Genomic DNA, 22,070 nt, shown 5'->3' on the forward strand with positions numbered 1-22,070 from the left:
ACACACACCTCCCCTAGACCGCCAGGAGGGACACCCAGAAGGGCTACCGCATCCTGACAAATCCTGTGAACACACAACACGCAAAAAGTGACACAGTGAGACAAAAAAGAAATAAATAAGTGAATGTGTGCAGATATACTGCCCGGACATCCGGCCGGATCTATAAAAATTTCTCTGATCCTAGCCAGAAGGCCGGGAATCAAGAGGTGAGTGCCACAAGGTGAAGAGATTATGGTGCCCGTGCTTCAACTCAGTGAGTCTATTCTCCCAGTGAGTTTCGGCACCTCGGGGTCACCACTCCCCGAGGCACAAAAGTACCTCGGCTCTAGACCCTCTCAGCCTCATGGCGAGACCCGGAGGGAACAGGTCACATCGGGGCAGCCGTCGAGCTGATTCCTCAGAACCAGCCCCGGAAAGCCCTGGTACACCTGCATCCTCCATGCAGCACCCATCCCCACCAGCATGAAAACTGATAAGAACAGATACTACACTTGATCTTAGCCAAAAGGCCGAGAAGCGATAACCGTGAAAGGGGCGGGCCCAACAAGGTGCCCTTCATGGGCACTATCACTGCTTGCTGTCAGGGAGGCTGCCAGACAATTTTCCATGCACACTCTGGGCTGGGGGGCAGTCAACCACCAGTACACACAGCAGAACCTAAACCCATACCATTATTGCTAAGCAGCAAGACAGGGGCCCATTGCACTCCCACGGGGCCTTTTTAAATGCAATCCATAACCCGGATTTGCCAGGAACCCTTCTTACTCCTCCTACTTGCATGTGACACTGGGCTTAGGATCTGCATAGGAAACACACACACAAGCACACACCTACCTTTGTTGCCTGCAGATGCCTCCTTGGCTGTCCCCAAACGGTATCAAACCAACACCCACGGGAAGCTGTAAGCATAGAGGACATGCCTGCACCCCATTGGACTTACCTGTGTGGGTTAAACCCGGGTTATTTGACAACCTATGGCGGTGATGGTTCTGCTCAGGCAGAGCAGTGCTGATGCTCCTCATAAAGCTGTCGCTGCTGTGAAGGTTCTAGGTGACATCACAAATCCCTATGGTTACATACACAACAAAGCTGGGTTGTTGTTGTTTACACTCTGCAAGGCCTGTGGAAGTGAGTGACATCATAGCACTGTAGTTCTGAGGGTTCTAGATGGATGCAACAATCTCCTGTTGCTTCTATGAAGGCCATAATAGACGACATCACCAAACAGCTCCATAGTCACATACACAGCAAAGGAGAGATGTTGTTTACACCTAGTGATGTCAGTGGTATTGAGTGACATCACAGCACAGTGCTAAGGCTCCTGGGCCTGGACACAGCAGCGGCTGCAATATCTCAACGGAGAATACGTTTATATATATGTGTGTGTGTGCGCGTATATATATATATATATATATATATATATATATATATATTTCTCCGCCGAAATCACTTTTAAACCCATTTCCACCTTTTTTTCCCTTCTCTTCCTCTTACTTTTTTTTCACGTTTTTTTACGTTTTTCTCCTTTTCGCCTCTTTTCTGGGCGTATTATTCTTCTTTTTCTTCTTTTTTTTCGTCTAATGCATACCCCATCAGTGCAGCAATGCTTATTCAATACCGCCAGCAGATGGAGACACTGGGGGATAATTTTCTAAGGATTTATACTGATTTTTCCTGTCTGAATTTGTCGCACAGAAAGTTGCAGGCCAAATATGTGTGACATTTCTGCGACTTTAGCTTCTAGAGCATTTTTACAACATTATACATAGGTGCTGAATACATAAAAAGCGACTGTTCAGCGACAGACAAGTCGCATCGGCTGAAAGTAGGCCAGAATGTCAGTCCATGTTGGAGCAGGTTTAGATACAGTCTAAAGTATAGATCTCAAAGTCTGTGCACAGAATTTAGCAAGGGCCTCGCACCTTCTGATGCATCAGGTAGGTGCACAATAGCATAGCCTAACCCTCTGTACTTTGGTCTATATTGATGCGGGACATAGACAGCCAGCTGATGACCAATCCATTAGTGCAATGGATGGCTGGAAGCATTTGTCTTTGCCTTTGCAATACCACAGAAGCAATGCATGGTCAATGTACAGCAATGACACACCTGTGTGAACAGCCAGGAGACCCCCCCCCCCCCCCCCCCATGTTATGTTACATAGTTACATAGTTAGTACGGTCGAAAAAAGACATATGTCCATCAAGTTCAACCAGGGAATTAAGGGGTAGGGGTGTGGCGCGATATTGGGGAAGGGATGAGATTTTATATTTCTTCATAAGCATTAATCTTATTTTGTCAATTAGGAACATTCAGCACCCACCCGCTATCAAGGCAGCTGCCTATCATGTCATGCCCTACCTGCACAGGTGTGCTGGCTACTCAAATGATCCAATTAAGGAGGCCATTTAGTCAGCAGCAGCAGAAGTCCTGTGCCTGGACGCTCCAACAGCGGCCAGACACAAGCAGAAGCAGCAGAAGCAGCAGCAGCACCACCTTTTGTTTTTTGGCTGCAGCAGCAGCAAGGCCCACAGGGCTGGCTAGCTGGCTAGCCAGCAAGCAGGTAGCAATGAAAGTAGGAATCTTTCTTTTTAACCCTGTAAGGGGGTGGTGCACTGTACCCGAAGATACTGCCATATCGGGTCAATGCATAGGGCGACGGAAGCAAGCTTCGAAATCGGCCCCCGTTCTCAAAAATCCATTTAATATATGGTCCCCAGATAGGGGACGTATCAGATATTAAACTGATAAGAACAGATTTTTTTTTTTTTTTTTTTTTTATCTAAAGCCGAGGAACGTGCTTTCGATTCACCCAAAGTGCAAGAAAAAGTGCAAACGTGTTACACTAAAAAAAACGTGCACAAAGGATGCGGTCTATCGCAAGCCCTTCTCCGATAGGAGAGAGGCCCCCCAACAAACCTTACCCTTCGCCTCCGGACCAAAAGGTACCTGCGAGGTTCCAGGTTCGATGTCCCTTTTCGCCGAAGCTACTAGGGGACCACAAATGCTCCCGGCATCCCCCTTGGCGTTAGCCAAGGTATCTGCCCGCAGAGCCGATTACGGTAGGTACCCTGCCAAAGCAGGAGTACCCGGGGTGTTTGCAGGGAGGTGCGGAACCTAATGGCCACACACACCTCCCCTAGACCGCCAGGAGGGACACCCAGAAGGGCTACCGCATCCTGACCAATCCTGTGAACACACAACACGCAAAAAGTGACACAGTGAGACAAAAAAGAAATAAATAAGTGAATGTGTGCAGATATACTGCCCGGACATCCGGCCGGATCTATAAAAAATTTCTCTGATCCTAGCCAGAAGGCCGGGAATCAAGAGGTGAGTGCCACAAGGTGAAGAGATTATGGTGCCCGTGCTTCAACTCAGTGAGCCTATTCTCCCAGTGAGTTTCGGCACCTCGGGGTCACCACTCCCCGAGGCACAAAGTACCTCGGCTCTAGACCCTCTCAGCCTCATGGCGAGACCCGGAGGGAACAGGTCACATCGGGGCAGCCGTCGAGCTGATTCCTCAGAACCAGCCCCGGAAAGCCCTGGTACACCTGCATCCTCCATGCAGCACCCATCCCCACCAGCCCCATACCGGCGTTACTGTCCACCGGCATGAAAAACTGATAAGAACAGATACTACACTTGATCTTAGCCAAAAGGCCGAGAAGCGATAACCGTGAAAGGGGCGGGCCCAACAAGGTGCCCTTCATGGGCACTATCACTGCTTGCTGTCAGGGAGGCTGCCAGACAATTTTCCATGCACACTCTGGGCTGGGGGGCAGTCAACCACCAGTACACACAGCAGAACCTAAACCCATACCATTATTGCTAAGCAGCAAGACAGGGGCCCATTGCACTCCCACGGGGCCTTTTTAAATGCAATCCATAACCCGGATTTGCCAGGAACCCTTCTTACTACTCCTACTTGCATGTGACACTGGGCTTAGGATCTGCATAGGAAACACACACACAAGCACACACCTACCTTTGTTGCCTGCAGATGCCTCCTTGGCTGTCCCCAAACGGTATCAAACCAACACCCACGGGAAGCTGTAAGCATAGAGGACATGCCTGCACCCCATTGGACTTACCTGTGTGGGTTAAACCCGGGTTATTTGACAACCTATGGCGGTGATGGTTCTGCTCAGGCAGAGCAGTGCTGATGCTCCTCATAAAGCTGTCGCTGCTGTGAAGGTTCTAGGTGACATCACAAATCCCTATGGTTACATACACAACAAAGCTGGGTTGTTGTTGTTTACACTCTGCAAGGCCTGTGGAAGTGAGTGACATCATAGCACTGTAGTTCTGAGGGTTCTAGATGGATGCAACAATCTCCTGTTGCTTCTATGAAGGCCATAATAGACGACATCACCAAACAGCTCCATAGTCACATACACAGCAAAGGAGAGATGTTGTTTACACCTAGTGATGTCAGTGGTATTGAGTGACATCACAGCACAGTGCTAAGGCTCCTGGGCCTGGACACAGCAGCGGCTGCAATATCTCAACGGAGAATACGTTTATATATATGTGTGTGTGTGCGCGTATATATATATATATATATATATATATATATATATATATATATATATATATATATATATTTCTCCGCCGAAATCACTTTTAAACCCATTTCCACCTTTTTTTCCCTTCTCTTCCTCTTACTTTTTTTTCACGTTTTTTTACGTTTTTCTCCTTTTCGCCTCTTTTCTGGGCGTATTATTCTTCTTTTTCTTCTTTTTTTTCGTCTAATGCATACCCCATCAGTGCAGCAATGCTTATTCAATACCGCCAGCAGATGGAGACACTGGGGGATAATTTTCTAAGGATTTATACTGATTTTTCCTGTCTGAATTTGTCGCACAGAAAGTTGCAGGCCAAATATGTGTGACATTTCTGCGACTTTAGCTTCTAGAGCATTTTTACAACATTATACATAGGTGCTGAATACATAAAAAGCGACTGTTCAGCGACAGACAAGTCGCATCGGCTGAAAGTAGGCCAGAATGTCAGTCCATGTTGGAGCAGGTTTAGATACAGTCTAAAGTATAGATCTCAAAGTCTGTGCACAGAATTTAGCAAGGGCCTCGCACCTTCTGATGCATCAGGTAGGTGCACAATAGCATAGCCTAACCCTCTGTACTTTGGTCTATATTGATGCGGGACATAGACAGCCAGCTGATGACCAATCCATTAGTGCAATGGATGGCTGGAAGCATTTGTCTTTGCCTTTGCAATACCACAGAAGCAATGCATGGTCAATGTACAGCAATGACACACCTGTGTGAACAGCCAGGAGACCCCCCCCCCCCCCCCATGTTATGTTACATAGTTACATAGTTAGTACGGTCGAAAAAAGACATATGTCCATCAAGTTCAACCAGGGAATTAAGGGGTAGGGGTGTGGCGCGATATTGGGGAAGGGATGAGATTTTATATTTCTTCATAAGCATTAATCTTATTTTGTCAATTAGGAACATTCAGCACCCACCCGCTATCAAGGCAGCTGCCTATCATGTCATGCCCTACCTGCACAGGTGTGCTGGCTACTCAAATGATCCAATTAAGGAGGCCATTTAGTCAGCAGCAGCAGAAGTCCTGTGCCTGGACGCTCCAACAGCGGCCAGACACAAGCAGAAGCAGAAGCAGCAGCAGCAGCAGCACCACCTTTTGTTTTTTGGCTGCAGCAGCAGCAAGGCCCACAGGGCTGGCTAGCTGGCTAGCCAGCAAGCAGGTAGCAATGAAAGTAGGAATCTTTCTTTTTAACCCTGTAAGGGGGTGGTGCACTGTACCCGAAGATACTGCCATATCGGGTCAATGCATAGGGCGACGGAAGCAAGCTTCGAAATTGGCCCCCGTTCTCAAAAATCCATTTAATATATGGTCCCCAGATAGGGGACGTATCAGATATTAAACTGATAAGAACAGATACTACACTTGATCTTAGCCAAAAGGCCGAGAAGCGATAACCGTGAAAGGGGCGGGCCCAACAAGGTGCCCTTCATGGGCACTATCACTGCTTGCTGTCAGGGAGGCTGCCAGACAATTTTCCATGCACACTCTGGGCTGGGGGGCAGTCAACCACCAGTACACACAGCAGAACCTAAACCCATACCATTATTGCTAAGCAGCAAGACAGGGGCCCATTGCACTCCCACGGGGCCTTTTTAAATGCAATCCATAACCCGGATTTGCCAGGAACCCTTCTTACTCCTCCTACTTGCATGTGACACTGGGCTTAGGATCTGCATAGGAAACACACACACAAGCACACACCTACCTTTGTTGCCTGCAGATGCCTCCTTGGCTGTCCCCAAACGGTATCAAACCAACACCCACGGGAAGCTGTAAGCATAGAGGACATGCCTGCACCCCATTGGACTTACCTGTGTGGGTTAAACCCGGGTTATTTGACAACCTATGGCGGTGATGGTTCTGCTCAGGCAGAGCAGTGCTGATGCTCCTCATAAAGCTGTCGCTGCTGTGAAGGTTCTAGGTGACATCACAAATCCCTATGGTTACAGGTTGTTGTTGTTTACACTCTGCAAGGCCTGTGGAAGTGAGTGACATCATAGCACTGTAGTTCTGAGGGTTCTAGATGGATGCAACAATCTCCTGTTGCTTCTATGAAGGCCATAATAGACGACATCACCAAACAGCTCCATAGTCACATACACAGCAAAGGAGAGATGTTGTTTACACCTAGTGATGTCAGTGGTATTGAGTGACATCACAGCACAGTGCTAAGGCTCCTGGGCCTGGACACAGCAGCGGCTGCAATATCTCAACGGAGAATACGTTTATATATATGTGTGTGTGTGCGCGTATATATATATATATATATATATATATATATATATATATATATATATTTCTCCGCCGAAATCACTTTTAAACCCATTTCCACCTTTTTTTCCCTTCTCTTCCTCTTACTTTTTTTTCACGTTTTTTTACGTTTTTCTCCTTTTCGCCTCTTTTCTGGGCGTATTATTCTTCTTTTTCTTCTTTTTTTTCGTCTAATGCATACCCCATCAGTGCAGCAATGCTTATTCAATACCGCCAGCAGATGGAGACACTGGGGGATAATTTTCTAAGGATTTATTCTGATTTTTCCTGTCTGAATTTGTCGCACAGAAAGTTGCAGGCCAAATATGTGTGACATTTCTGCGACTTTAGCTTCTAGAGCATTTTTACAACATTATACATAGGTGCTGAATACATAAAAAGCGACTGTTCAGCGACAGACAAGTCGCATCGGCTGAAAGTAGGCCAGAATGTCAGTCCATGTTGGAGCAGGTTTAGATACAGTCTAAAGTATAGATCTCAAAGTCTGTGCACAGAATTTAGCAAGGGCCTCGCACCTTCTGATGCATCAGGTAGGTGCACAATAGCATAGCCTAACCCTCTGTACTTTGGTCTATATTGATGCGGGACATAGACAGCCAGCTGATGACCAATCCATTAGTGCAATGGATGGCTGGACGCATTTGTCTTTGCCTTTGCAATACCACAGAAGCAATGCATGGTCAATGTACAGCAATGACACACCTGTGTGAACAGCCAGGAGACCCCCCCCCCCCCCATGTTATGTTACATAGTTACATAGTTAGTACGGTCGAAAAAAGACATATGTCCATCAAGTTCAACCAGGGAATTAAGGGGTAGGGGTGTGGCGCGATATTGGGGAAGGGATGAGATTTTATATTTCTTCATAAGCATTAATCTTATTTTGTCAATTAGGAACATTCAGCACCCACCCGCTATCAAGGCAGCTGCCTATCATGTCATGCCCTACCTGCACAGGTGTGCTGGCTACTCAAATGATCCAATTAAGGAGGCCATTTAGTCAGCAGCAGCAGAAGTCCTGTGCCTGGACGCTCCAACAGCGGCCAGACACAAGCAGAAGCAGAAGCAGCAGAAGCAGCAGCAGCACCACCTTTTGTTTTTTGGCTGCAGCAGCAGCAAGGCCCACAGGGCTGGCTAGCTGGCTAGCCAGCAAGCAGGTAGCAATGAAAGTAGGAATCTTTCTTTTTAACCCTGTAAGGGGGTGGTGCACTGTACCCGAAGATACTGCCATATCGGGTCAATGCATAGGGCGACGGAAGCAAGCTTCGAAATCGGCCCCCGTTCTCAAAAATCCATTTAATATATGGTCCCCAGATAGGGGACGTATCAGATATTAAACTGATAAGAACAGATACTACACTTGATCTTAGCCAAAAAGCCGAGAAGCGATAACCGTGAAAGGGGCGGGCCCAACAAGGTGCCCTTCATGGGCACTATCACTGCTTGCTGTCAGGGAGGCTGCCAGACAATTTTCCATGCACACTCTGGGCTGGGGGGCAGTCAACCACCAGTACACACAGCAGAACCTAAACCCATACCATTATTGCTAAGCAGCAAGACAGGGGCCCATTGCACTCCCACGGGGCCTTTTTAAATGCAATCCATAACCCGGATTTGCCAGGAACCCTTCTTACTCCTCCTACTTGCATGTGACACTGGGCTTAGGATCTGCATAGGAAACACACACACAAGCACACACCTACCTTTGTTGCCTGCAGATGCCTCCTTGGCTGTCCCCAAACGGTATCAAACCAACACCCACGGGAAGCTGTAAGCATAGAGGACATGCCTGCACCCCATTGGACTTACCTGTGTGTGTTAAACCCGGGTTATTTGACAACCTATGGCGGTGATGGTTCTGCTCAGGCAGAGCAGTGCTGATGCTCCTCATAAAGCTGTCGCTGCTGTGAAGGTTCTAGGTGACATCACAAATCCCTATGGTTACATACACAACAAAGCTGGGTTGTTGTTGTTTACACTCTGCAAGGCCTGTGGAAGTGAGTGACATCATAGCACTGTAGTTCTGAGGGTTCTAGATGGATGCAACAATCTCCTGTTGCTTCTATGAAGGCCATAATAGACGACATCACCAAACAGCTCCATAGTCACATACACAGCAAAGGAGAGATGTTGTTTACACCTAGTGATGTCAGTGGTATTGAGTGACATCACAGCACAGTGCTAAGGCTCCTGGGCCTGGACACAGCAGCGGCTGCAATATCTCAACGGAGAATACGTTTATATATATGTGTGTGTGTGCGCGTATATATATATATATATATATATATATATATATATATATATATATTTCTCCGCCGAAATCACTTTTAAACCCATTTCCACCTTTTTTTCCCTTCTCTTCCTCTTACTTTTTTTTCACGTTTTTTTACGTTTTTCTCCTTTTCGCCTCTTTTCTGGGCGTATTATTCTTCTTTTTCTTCTTTTTTTTCGTCTAATGCATACCCCATCAGTGCAGCAATGCTTATTCAATACCGCCAGCAGATGGAGACACTGGGGGATAATTTTCTAAGGATTTATACTGATTTTTCCTGTCTGAATTTGTCGCACAGAAAGTTGCAGGCCAAATATGTGTGACATTTCTGCGACTTTAGCTTCTAGAGCATTTTTACAACATTATACATAGGTGCTGAATACATAAAAAGCGACTGTTCAGCGACAGACAAGTCGCATCGGCTGAAAGTAGGCCAGAATGTCAGTCCATGTTGGAGCAGGTTTAGATACAGTCTAAAGTATAGATCTCAAAGTCTGTGCACAGAATTTAGCAAGGGCCTCGCACCTTCTGATGCATCAGGTAGGTGCACAATAGCATAGCCTAACCCTCTGTACTTTGGTCTATATTGATGCGGGACATAGACAGCCAGCTGATGACCAATCCATTAGTGCAATGGATGGCTGGAAGCATTTGTCTTTGCCTTTGCAATACCACAGAAGCAATGCATGGTCAATGTACAGCAATGACACACCTGTGTGAACAGCCAGGAGACCCCCCCCCCCCCCATGTTATGTTACATAGTTACATAGTTAGTACGGTCGAAAAAAGACATATGTCCATCAAGTTCAACCAGGGAATTAAGGGGTAGGGGTGTGGCGCGATATTGGGGAAGGGATGAGATTTTATATTTCTTCATAAGCATTAATCTTATTTTGTCAATTAGGAACATTCAGCACCCACCCGCTATCAAGGCAGCTGCCTATCATGTCATGCCCTACCTGCACAGGTGTGCTGGCTACTCAAATGATCCAATTAAGGAGGCCATTTAGTCAGCAGCAGCAGAAGTCCTGTGCCTGGACGCTCCAACAGCGGCCAGACACAAGCAGAAGCAGAAGCAGCAGAAGCAGCAGCAGCACCACCTTTTGTTTTTTGGCTGCAGCAGCAGCAAGGCCCACAGGGCTGGCTAGCTGGCTAGCCAGCAAGCAGGTAGCAATGAAAGTAGGAATCTTTCTTTTTAACCCTGTAAGGGGGTGGTGCACTGTACCCGAAGATACTGCCATATCGGGTCAATGCATAGGGCGACGGAAGCAAGCTTCGAAATCGGCCCCCGTTCTCAAAAATCCATTTAATATATGGTCCCCAGATAGGGGACGTATCAGATATTAAACTGATAAGAACAGATACTACACTTGATCTTAGCCAAAAGGCCGAGAAGCGATAACCGTGAAAGGGGCGGGCCCAACAAGGTGCCCTTCATGGGCACTATCACTGCTTGCTGTCAGGGAGGCTGCCAGACAATTTTCCATGCACACTCTGGGCTGGGGGGCAGTCAACCACCAGTACACACAGCAGAACCTAAACCCATACCATTATTGCTAAGCAGCAAGACAGGGGCCCATTGCACTCCCACGGGGCCTTTTCAAATGCAATCCATAACCCGGATTTGCCAGGAACCCTTCTTACTCCTCCTACTTGCATGTGACACTGGGCTTAGGATCTGCATAGGAAACACACACACAAGCACACACCTACCTTTGTTGCCTGCAGATGCCTCCTTGGCTGTCCCCAAACGGTATCAAACCAACACCCACGGGAAGCTGTAAGCATAGAGGACATGCCTGCACCCCATTGGACTTACCTGTGTGGGTTAAACCCGGGTTATTTGACAACCTATGGCGGTGATGGTTCTGCTCAGGCAGAGCAGTGCTGATGCTCCTCATAAAGCTGTCGCTGCTGTGAAGGTTCTAGGTGACATCACAAATCCCTATGGTTACATACACAACAAAGCTGGGTTGTTGTTGTTTACACTCTGCAAGGCCTGTGGAAGTGAGTGACATCATAGCACTGTAGTTCTGAGGGTTCTAGATGGATGCAACAATCTCCTGTTGCTTCTATGAAGGCCATAATAGACGACATCACCAAACAGCTCCATAGTCACATACACAGCAAAGGAGAGATGTTGTTTACACCTAGTGATGTCAGTGGTATTGAGTGACATCACAGCACAGTGCTAAGGCTCCTGGGCCTGGACACAGCAGCGGCTGCAATATCTCAACGGAGAATACGTTTATATATATGTGTGTGTGTGCGCGTATATATATATATATATATATATATATATATATATATATATTTCTCCGCCGAAATCACTTTTAAACCCATTTCCACCTTTTTTTCCCTTCTCTTCCTCTTACTTTTTTTTCACGTTTTTTTTACGTTTTTCTCCTTTTCGCCTCTTTTCTGGGCGTATTATTCTTCTTTTTCTTCTTTTTTTTCGTCTAATGCATACCCCATCAGTGCAGCAATGCTTATTCAATACCGCCAGCAGATGGAGACACTGGGGGATAATTTTCTAAGGATTTATACTGATTTTTCCTGTCTGAATTTGTCGCACAGAAAGTTGCAGGCCAAATATGTGTGACATTTCTGCGACTTTAGCTTCTAGAGCATTTTTACAACATTATACATAGGTGCTGAATACATAAAAAGCGACTGTTCAGCGACAGACAAGTCGCATCGGCTGAAAGTAGGCCAGAATGTCAGTCCATGTTGGAGCAGGTTTAGATACAGTCTAAAGTATAGATCTCAAAGTCTGTGCACAGAATTTAGCAAGGGCCTCGCACCTTCTGATGCATCAGGTAGGTGCACAATAGCATAGCCTAACCCTCTGTACTTTGGTCTATATTGATGCGGGACATAGACAGCCAGCTGATGACCAATCCATTAGTGCAATGGATGGCTGGAAGCATTTGTCTTTGCCTTTGCAATACCACAGAAGCAATGCATGGTCAATGTACAGCAATGACACACCTGTGTGAACAGCCAGGAGACCCCCCCCCCCCCCCATGTTATGTTACATAGTTACATAGTTAGTACGGTCGAAAAAAGACATATGTCCATCAAGTTCAACCAGGGAATTAAGGGGTAGGGGTGTGGCGCGATATTGGGGAAGGGATGAGATTTTATATTTCTTCATAAGCATTAATCTTATTTTGTCAATTAGGAACATTCAGCACCCACCCGCTATCAAGGCAGCTGCCTATCATGTCATGCCCTACCTGCACAGGTGTGCTGGCTACTCAAATGATCCAATTAAGGAGGCCATTTAGTCAGCAGCAGCAGAAGTCCTGTGCCTGGACGCTCCAACAGCGGCCAGACACAAGCAGAAGCAGAAGCAGCAGAAGCAGCAGCAGCACCACCTTTTGTTTTTTGGCTGCAGCAGCAGCAAGGCCCACAGGGCTGGCTAGCCAGCAAGCAGGTAGCAATGAAAGTAGGAATCTTTCTTTTTAACCCTGTAAGGGGGTGGTGCACTGTACCCGAAGATACTGCCATATGGGGTCAATGCATAGGGCGACGGAAGCAAGCTTCGAAATCGGCCCCCGTTCTCAAAAATCCATTTAATATATGGTCCCCAGATAGGGGACGTATCAGATATTAAACTGATAAGAACAGATTTTTTTTTTTTTATCTAAAGCCGAGGAACGTGCTTTCGATTCACCCAAAGTGCAAGAAAAAGTGCAAACGTGTTACACTAAAAAAACGTGCACAAAGGATGCGGTCTATCGCAAGCCCTTCTCCGATAGGAGAGAGGCCCCCCAACAAACCTTACCCTTCGCCTCCGGACCAAAAGGTACCTGCGAGGTTCCAGGTTCGATGTCCCTTTTCGCCGAAGCTACTAGGGGACCACAAATGCTCCCGGCATCCCCCTTGGCGTTAGCCAAGGTATCTGCCCGCAGAGCCGATTACGGTAGGTACCCTGCCAAGCAGGAGTACCCGGGGTGTTTGCAGGGAGGTGCGGAACCTAATGGCCACACACACCTCCCCTAGACCGCCAGGAGGGACACCCAGAAGGGCTACCGCATCCTGACAAATCCTGTGAACACACAACACGCAAAAAGTGACACAGTGACGAAAAATAAATAAATAAGTGAATGTGTGCAGATATACTGCCCGGACATCCGGCCGGATCTATAAAAATTTCTCTGATCCTAGCCAGAAGGCCGGGAATCAAGAGGTGAGTGCCACAAGGTGAAGAGATTATGGTGCCCGTGCTTCAACTCAGTGAGTCTATCCTCCCAGTGAGTTTCGGCACCTCGGGGTCACCACTCCCCGAGGCACAAAAGTACCTCGGCTCTAGACCCTCTCAGCCTCATGGCGAGACCCGGAGGGAACAGGTCACATCGGGGCAGCCGTCGAGCTGATTCCTCAGAACCAGCCCCGGAAAGCCCTGGTACACCTGCATCCTCCATGCAGCACCCATCCCCACCAGCATGAAAACTGATAAGAACAGATACTACACTTGATCTTAGCCAAAAGGCCGAGAAGCGATAACCGTGAAAGGGGCGGGCCCAACAAGGTGCCCTTCATGGGCACTATCACTGCTTGCTGTCAGGGAGGCTGCCAGACAATTTTCCATGCACACTCTGGGCTGGGGGGCAGTCAACCACCAGTACACACAGCAGAACCTAAACCCATACCATTATTGCTAAGCAGCAAGACAGGGGCCCATTGCACTCCCACGGGGCCTTTTTAAATGCAATCCATAACCCGGATTTGCCAGGAACCCTTCTTACTCCTCCTACTTGCATGTGACACTGGGCTTAGGATCTGCATAGGAAACACACACACAAGCACACACCTACCTTTGTTGCCTGCAGATGCCTCCTTGGCTGTCCCCAAACGGTATCAAACCAACACCCACGGGAAGCTGTAAGCATAGAGGACATGCCTGCACCCCATTGGACTTACCTGTGTGGGTTAAACCCGGGTTATTTGACAACCTATGGCGGTGATGGTTCTGCTCAGGCAGAGCAGTGCTGATGCTCCTCATAAAGCTGTCGCTGCTGTGAAGGTTCTAGGTGACATCACAAATCCCTATGGTTACATACACAACAAAGCTGGGTTGTTGTTGTTTACACTCTGCAAGGCCTGTGGAAGTGAGTGACATCATAGCACTGTAGTTCTGAGGGTTCTAGATGGATGCAACAATCTCCTGTTGCTTCTATGAAGGCCATAATAGACGACATCACCAAACAGCTCCATAGTCACATACACAGCAAAGGAGAGATGTTGTTTACACCTAGTGATGTCAGTGGTATTGAGTGACATCACAGCACAGTGCTAAGGCTCCTGGCCTGGACACAGCAGCGGCTGCAATATCTCAACGGAGAATACGTTTATATATATGTGTGTGTGTGCGCGTATATATATATATATATATATATATATATATATATATATATATATATATTTCTCCGCCGAAATCACTTTTAAACCCATTTCCACCTTTTTTTCCCTTCTCTTCCTCTTACTTTTTTTTCACGTTTTTTTACGTTTTTCTCCTTTTCGCCTCTTTTCTGGGCGTATTATTCTTCTTTTTCTTCTTTTTTTTCGTCTAATGCATACCCCATCAGTGCAGCAATGCTTATTCAATACCGCCAGCAGATGGAGACACTGGGGGATAATTTTCTAAGGATTTATACTGATTTTTCCTGTCTGAATTTGTCGCACAGAAAGTTGCAGGCCAAATATGTGTGACATTTCTGCGACTTTAGCTTCTAGAGCATTTTTACAACATTATACATAGGTGCTGAATACATAAAAAGCGACTGTTCAGCGACAGACAAGTCGCATCGGCTGAAAGTAGGCCAGAATGTCAGTCCATGTTGGAGCAGGTTTAGATACAGTCTAAAGTATAGATCTCAAAGTCTGTGCACAGAATTTAGCAAGGGCCTCGCACCTTCTGATGCATCAGGTAGGTGCACAATAGCATAGCCTAACCCTCTGTACTTTGGTCTATATTGATGCGGGACATAGACAGCCAGCTGATGACCAATCCATTAGTGCAATGGATGGCTGGAAGCATTTGTCTTTGCCTTTGCAATACCACAGAAGCAATGCATGGTCAATGTACAGCAATGACACACCTGTGTGAACAGCCAGGAGACCCCCCCCCCCCCCCCCCCCATGTTATGTTACATAGTTACATAGTTAGTACGGTCGAAAAAAGACATATGTCCATCAAGTTCAACCAGGGAATTAAGGGGTAGGGGTGTGGCGCGATATTGGGGAAGGGATGAGATTTTATATTTCTTCATAAGCATTAATCTTATTTTGTCAATTAGGAACATTCAGCACCCACCCGCTATCAAGGCAGCTGCCTATCATGTCATGCCCTACCTGCACAGGTGTGCTGGCTACTCAAATGATCCAATTAAGGAGGCCATTTAGTCAGCAGCAGCAGAAGTCCTGTGCCTGGACGCTCCAACAGCGGCCAGACACAAGCAGAAGCAGCAGAAGCAGCAGCAGCACCACCTTTTGTTTTTTGGCTGCAGCAGCAGCAAGGCCCACAGGGCTGGCTAGCTGGCTAGCCAGCAAGCAGGTAGCAATGAAAGTAGGAATCTTTCTTTTTAACCCTGTAAGGGGGTGGTGCACTGTACCCGAAGATACTGCCATATCGGGTCAATGCATAGGGCGACGGAAGCAAGCTTCGAAATCGGCCCCCGTTCTCAAAAATCCATTTAATATATGGTCCCCAGATAGGGGACGTATCAGATATTAAACTGATAAGAACAGATACTACACTTGATCTTAGCCAAAAGGCCGAGAAGCGATAACCGTGAAAGGGGCGGGCCCAACAAGGTGCCCTTCATGGGCACTATCACTGCTTGCTGTCAGGGAGGCTGCCAGACAATTTTCCATGCACACTCTGGGCTGGGGGGCAGTCAACCACCAGTACACACAGCAGAACCTAAACCCATACCATTATTGCTAAGCAGCAAGACAGGGGCCCATTGCACTCCCACGGGGCCTTTTTAAATGCAATCCATAACCCGGATTTGCCAGGAACCCTTCTTACTCCTCCTACTTGCATGTGACACTGGGCTTAGGATCTGCATAGGAAACACACACACAAGCACACACCTACCTTTGTTGCCTGCAGATGCCTCCTTGGCTGTCCCCAAACGGTATCAAACCAACACCCACGGGAAGCTGTAAGCATAGAGGACATGCCTGCACCCCATTGGACTTACCTGTGTGGGTTAAACCCGGGTTATTTGACAACCTATGGCGGTGATGGTTCTGCTCAGGCAGAGCAGTGCTGATGCTCCTCATAAAGCTGTCGCTGCTGTGAAGGTTCTAGGTGACATCACAAATCCCTATGGTTACATACACAACAAAGCTGGGTTGTTGTTGTTTACACTCTGCAAGGCCTGTGGAAGTGAGTGACATCATAGCACTGTAGTTCTGAGGGTTCTAGATGGATGCAACAATCTCCTGTTGCTTCTATGAAGGCCATAATAGACGACATCACCAAACAGCTCCATAGTCACATACACAGCAAAGGAGAGATGTTGTTTACACCTAGTGATGTCAGTGGTATTGAGTGACATCACAGCACAGTGCTAAGGCTCCTGGGCCTGGACACAGCAGCGGCTGCAATATCTCAACGGAGAATACGTTTATATATATGTGTGTGTGTGCGCGTATATATATATATATATATATATATATATATATATATATATATATATATATATTTCTCCGCCGAAATCACTTTTAAACCCATTTCCACCTTTTTTTCCCTTCTCTTCCTCTTACTTTTTTTTCACGTTTTTTTACGTTTTTCTCCTTTTCGCCTCTTTTCTGGGCGTATTATTCTTCTTTTTCTTCTTTTTTTTCGTCTAATGCATACCCCATCAGTGCAGCAATGCTTATTCAATACCGCCAGCAGATGGAGACACTGGGGGATAATTTTCTAAGGATTTATACTGATTTTTCCTGTCTGAATTTGTCGCACAGAAAGTTGCAGGCCAAATATGTGTGACATTTCTGCGACTTTAGCTTCTAGAGCATTTTTACAACATTATACATAGGTGCTGAATACATAAAAAGCGACTGTTCAGCGACAGACAAGTCGCATCGGCTGAAAGTAGGCCAGAATGTCAGTCCATGTTGGAGCAGGTTTAGATACAGTCTAAAGTATAGATCTCAAAGTCTGTGCACAGAATTTAGCAAGGGCCTCGCACCTTCTGATGCATCAGGTAGGTGCACAATAGCATAGCCTAACCCTCTGTACTTTGGTCTATATTGATGCGGGACATAGACAGCCAGCTGATGACCAATCCATTAGTGCAATGGATGGCTGGAAGCATTTGTCTTTGCCTTTGCAATACCACAGAAGCAATGCATGGTCAATGTACAGCAATGACACACCTGTGTGAACAGCCAGGAGACCCCCCCCCCCCCCCATGTTATGTTACATAGTTACATAGTTAGTACGGTCGAAAAAAGACATATGTCCATCAAGTTCAACCAGGGAATTAAGGGGTAGGGGTGTGGCGCGATATTGGGGAAGGGATGAGATTTTATATTTCTTCATAAGCATTAATCTTATTTTGTCAATTAGGAACATTCAGCACCCACCCGCTATCAAGGCAGCTGCCTATCATGTCATGCCCTACCTGCACAGGTGTGCTGGCTACTCAAATGATCCAATTAAGGAGGCCATTTAGTCAGCAGCAGCAGAAGTCCTGTGCCTGGGACGCTCCAACAGCGGCCAGACACAAGCAGAAGCAGAAGCAGCAGAAGCAGCAGCAGCACCACCTTTTGTTTTTTGGCTGCAGCAGCAGCAAGGCCCACAGGGCTGGCTAGCTGGCTAGCCAGCAAGCAGGTAGCAATGAAAGTAGGAATCTTTCTTTTTAACCCTGTAAGGGGGTGGTGCACTGTAACCGAAGATACTGCCATATCGGGTCAATGCATAGGGCGACGGAAGCAAGCTTCGAAATCGGCCCCGTTCTCAAAAATCCATTTAATATATGGTCCCCAGATAGGGGACGTATCAGATATTAAACTGATAAGAACAGATACTACACTTGATCTTAGCCAAAAGGCCGAGAAGCGATAACCGTGAAAGGGGCGGGCCCAACAAGGTGCCCTTCATGGGCACTATCACTGCTTGCTGTCAGGGAGGCTGCCAGACAATTTTCCATGCACACTCTGGGCTGGGGGGCAGTCAACCACCAGTACACACAGCAGAACCTAAACCCATACCATTATTGCTAAGCAGCAAGACAGGGGCCCATTGCACTCCCACGGGGCCTTTTTAAATGCAATCCATAACCCGGATTTGCCAGGAACCCTTCTTACTCCTCCTACTTGCATGTGACACTGGGCTTAGGATCTGCATAGGAAACACACACACAAGCACACACCTACCTTTGTTGCCTGCAGATGCCTCCTTGGCTGTCCCCAAACGGTATCAAACCAACACCCACGGGAAGCTGTAAGCATAGAGGACATGCCTGCACCCCATTGGACTTACCTGTGTGGGTTAAACCCGGGTTATTTGACAACCTATGGCGGTGATGGTTCTGCTCAGGCAGAGCAGTGCTGATGCTCCTCATAAAGCTGTCGCTGCTGTGAAGGTTCTAGGTGACATCACAAATCCCTATGGTTACATACACAACAAAGCTGGGTTGTTGTTGTTTACACTCTGCAAGGCCTGTGGAAGTGAGTGACATCATAGCACTGTAGTTCTGAGGGTTCTAGATGGATGCAACAATCTCCTGTTGCTTCTATGAAGGCCATAATAGACGACATCACCAAACAGCTCCATAGTCACATACACAGCAAAGGAGAGATGTTGTTTACACCTAGTGATGTCAGTGGTATTGAGTGACATCACAGCACAGTGCTAAGGCTCCTGGGCCTGGACACAGCAGCGGCTGCAATATCTCAACGGAGAATACGTTTATATATATGTGTGTGTGTGCGCGTATATATATATATATATATATATATTTTTTTTTTTTTTTTCTCCGCCGAAATCACTTTTAAACCCATTTCCACCTTTTTTTCCCTTCTCTTCCTCTTACTTTTTTTTCACGTTTTTTTACGTTTTTCTCCTTTTCGCCTCTTTTCTGGGCGTATTATTCTTCTTTTTCTTCTTTTTTTTCGTCTAATGCATACCCCATCAGTGCAGCAATGCTTATTCAATACCGCCAGCAGATGGAGACACTGGGGGATAATTTTCTAAGGATTTATACTGATTTTTCCTGTCTGAATTTGTCGCACAGAAAGTTGCAGGCCAAATATGTGTGACATTTCTGCGACTTTAGCTTCTAGAGCATTTTTACAACATTATACATAGGTGCTGAATACATAAAAAGCGACTGTTCAGCGACAGACAAGTCGCATCGGCTGAAAGTAGGCCAGAATGTCAGTCCATGTTGGAGCAGGTTTAGATACAGTCTAAAGTATAGATCTCAAAGTCTGTGCACAGAATTTAGCAAGGGCCTCGCACCTTCTGATGCATCAGGTAGGTGCACAATAGCATAGCCTAACCCTCTGTACTTTGGTCTATATTGATGCGGGACATAGACAGCCAGCTGATGACCAATCCATTAGTGCAATGGATGGCTGGAAGCATTTGTCTTTGCCTTTGCAATAACACAGAAGCAATGCATGGTCAATGTACAGCAATGACACACCTGTGTGAACAGCCAGGAGACCCCCCCCCCCCATGTTATGTTACATAGTTACATAGTTAGTACGGTCGAAAAAAGACATATGTCCATCAAGTTCAACCAGGGAATTAAGGGGTAGGGGTGTGGCGCGATATTGGGGAAGGGATGAGATTTTATATTTCTTCATAAGCATTAATCTTATTTTGTCAATTAGGAACATTCAGCAACCCACCCGCTATCAAGGCAGCTGCCTATCATGTCATGCCCTACCTGCACAGGTGTGCTGGCTACTCAAATGATCCAATTAAGGAGGCCATTTAGTCAGCAGCAGCAGAAGTCCTGTGCCTGGACGCTCCAACAGCGGCCAGACACAAGCAGAAGCAGAAGCAGCAGAAGCAGCAGCAGCACCACCTTTTGTTTTTTGGCTGCAGCAGCAGCAAGGCCCACAGGGCTGGCTAGCTGGCTAGCCAGCAAGCAGGTAGCAATGAAAGTAGGAATCTTTCTTTTTAACCCTGTAAGGGGGTGGTGCACTGTACCCGAAGATACTGCCATATCGGGTCAATGCATAGGGCGACGGAAGCAAGCTTCGAAATCGGCCCCCGTTCTCAAAAATCCATTTAATATATGGTCCCCAGATAGGGGACGTATCAGATATTAAACTGATAAGAACAGATACTACACTTGATCTTAGCCAAAAGGCCGAGAAGCGATAACCGTGAAAGGGGCGGGCCCAACAAGGTGCCCTTCATGGGCACTATCACTGCTTGCTGTCAGGGAGGCTGCCAGACAATTTTCCATGCACACTCTGGGCTGGGGGGCAGTCAACCACCAGTACACACAGCAGAACCTAAACCCATACCATTATTGCTAAGCAGCAAGACAGGGGCCCATTGCACTCCCACGGGGCCTTTTTAAATGCAATCCATAACCCGGATTTGCCAGGAACCCTTCTTACTCCTCCTACTTGCATGTGACACTGGGCTTAGGATCTGCATAGGAAACACACACACAAGCACACACCTACCTTTGTTGCCTGCAGATGCCTCCAGGCTGTCCCCAAACGGTATCAAACCAACACCCACGGGAAGCTGTAAGCATAGAGGACATGCCTGCACCCCATTGGACTTACCTGTGTGGGTTAAACCCGGGTTATTTGACAACCTATGGCGGTGATGGTTCTGCTCAGGCAGAGCAGTGCTGATGCTCCTCATAAAGCTGTCGCTGCTGTGAAGGTTCTAGGTGACATCACAAATCCCTATGGTTACATACACAACAAAGCTGGGTTGTTGTTGTTTACACTCTGCAAGGCCTGTGGAAGTGAGTGACATCATAGCACTGTAGTTCTGAGGGTTCTAGATGGATGCAACAATCTCCTGTTGCTTCTATGAAGGCCATAATAGACGACATCACCAAACAGCTCCATAGTCACATACACAGCAAAGGAGAGATGTTGTTTACACCTAGTGATGTCAGTGGTATTGAGTGACATCACAGCACAGTGCTAAGGCTCCTGGGCCTGGACACAGCAGCGGCTGCAATATCTCAACGGAGAATACGTTTATATATATGTGTGTGTGTGCGCGTATATATATATATATATATATATATATATATATATATATATATATATATATTTCTCCGCCGAAATCACTTTTAAACCCATTTCCACCTTTTTTTCCCTTCTCTTCCTCTTACTTTTTTTTCACGTTTTTTTACGTTTTTCTCCTTTTCGCCTCTTTTCTGGGCGTATTATTCTTCTTTTTCTTCTTTTTTTTCGTCTAATGCATACCCCATCAGTGCAGCAATGCTTATTCAATACCGCCAGCAGATGGAGACACTGGGGGATAATTTTCTAAGGATTTATACTGATTTTTCCTGTCTGAATTTGTCGCACAGAAAGTTGCAGGCCAAATATGTGTGACATTTCTGCGACTTTAGCTTCTAGAGCATTTTTACAACATTATACATAGGTGCTGAATACATAAAAAGCGACTGTTCAGCGACAGACAAGTCGCATCGGCTGAAAGTAGGCCAGAATGTCAGTCCATGTTGGAGCAGGTTTAGATACAGTCTAAAGTATAGATCTCAAAGTCTGTGCACAGAATTTAGCAAGGGCCTCGCACCTTCTGATGCATCAGGTAGGTGCACAATAGCATAGCCTAACCCTCTGTACTTTGGTCTATATTGATGCGGGACATAGACAGCCAGCTGATGACCAATCCATTAGTGCAATGGATGGCTGGAAGCATTTGTCTTTGCCTTTGCAATACCACAGAAGCAATGCATGGTCAATGTACAGC

The 22,070-nt window shown here is 46.7% G+C and overlaps 8 non-coding genes and 3 pseudogenes across 8 annotated transcripts; all 11 read right to left on the reverse strand.

Annotated features, from left to right (window-relative positions):
• Nucleotides 1-361: 361 nt before the first annotated feature.
• On the reverse strand, nt 362-521 carry LOC130344710 (U2 spliceosomal RNA; annotated as a pseudogene).
• A 2,084-nt stretch (nt 522-2,605) lies between these two features.
• On the reverse strand, nt 2,606-2,793 carry LOC130344694 (U2 spliceosomal RNA). The gene has a single exon (XR_008883551.1). It is a non-coding gene; the product is annotated as a U2 spliceosomal RNA (small nuclear RNA).
• A 694-nt stretch (nt 2,794-3,487) lies between these two features.
• LOC130344715 (U2 spliceosomal RNA) lies at nt 3,488-3,675 on the reverse strand. The gene has a single exon (XR_008883559.1). It is a non-coding gene; the product is annotated as a U2 spliceosomal RNA (small nuclear RNA).
• A 2,104-nt stretch (nt 3,676-5,779) lies between these two features.
• On the reverse strand, nt 5,780-5,970 carry LOC130344689 (U2 spliceosomal RNA). Its single transcript, XR_008883550.1, has one exon. It is a non-coding gene; the product is annotated as a U2 spliceosomal RNA (small nuclear RNA).
• A 2,078-nt stretch (nt 5,971-8,048) lies between these two features.
• On the reverse strand, nt 8,049-8,239 carry LOC130344757 (U2 spliceosomal RNA). The gene has a single exon (XR_008883597.1). It is a non-coding gene; the product is annotated as a U2 spliceosomal RNA (small nuclear RNA).
• Nucleotides 8,240-10,330: 2,091 nt separating this feature from the next.
• On the reverse strand, nt 10,331-10,521 carry LOC130344723 (U2 spliceosomal RNA). The gene has a single exon (XR_008883564.1). It is a non-coding gene; the product is annotated as a U2 spliceosomal RNA (small nuclear RNA).
• Nucleotides 10,522-12,602: 2,081 nt separating this feature from the next.
• Nucleotides 12,603-12,781, reverse strand: LOC130344703 (U2 spliceosomal RNA; annotated as a pseudogene).
• Nucleotides 12,782-13,471: 690 nt separating this feature from the next.
• LOC130344711 (U2 spliceosomal RNA) lies at nt 13,472-13,631 on the reverse strand (annotated as a pseudogene).
• A 2,094-nt stretch (nt 13,632-15,725) lies between these two features.
• On the reverse strand, nt 15,726-15,916 carry LOC130344724 (U2 spliceosomal RNA). Its single transcript, XR_008883565.1, has one exon. It is a non-coding gene; the product is annotated as a U2 spliceosomal RNA (small nuclear RNA).
• Nucleotides 15,917-18,017: 2,101 nt separating this feature from the next.
• LOC130344764 (U2 spliceosomal RNA) lies at nt 18,018-18,207 on the reverse strand. Its single transcript, XR_008883603.1, has one exon. It is a non-coding gene; the product is annotated as a U2 spliceosomal RNA (small nuclear RNA).
• A 2,083-nt stretch (nt 18,208-20,290) lies between these two features.
• On the reverse strand, nt 20,291-20,481 carry LOC130344725 (U2 spliceosomal RNA). Its single transcript, XR_008883566.1, has one exon. It is a non-coding gene; the product is annotated as a U2 spliceosomal RNA (small nuclear RNA).
• Nucleotides 20,482-22,070: the final 1,589 nt, after the last annotated feature.

This window comes from Hyla sarda, unplaced genomic scaffold (genome assembly GCF_029499605.1).
Source record: "Hyla sarda isolate aHylSar1 unplaced genomic scaffold, aHylSar1.hap1 scaffold_733, whole genome shotgun sequence".
Classification (NCBI taxonomy): Eukaryota; Metazoa; Chordata; class Amphibia; order Anura; family Hylidae; genus Hyla; species Hyla sarda.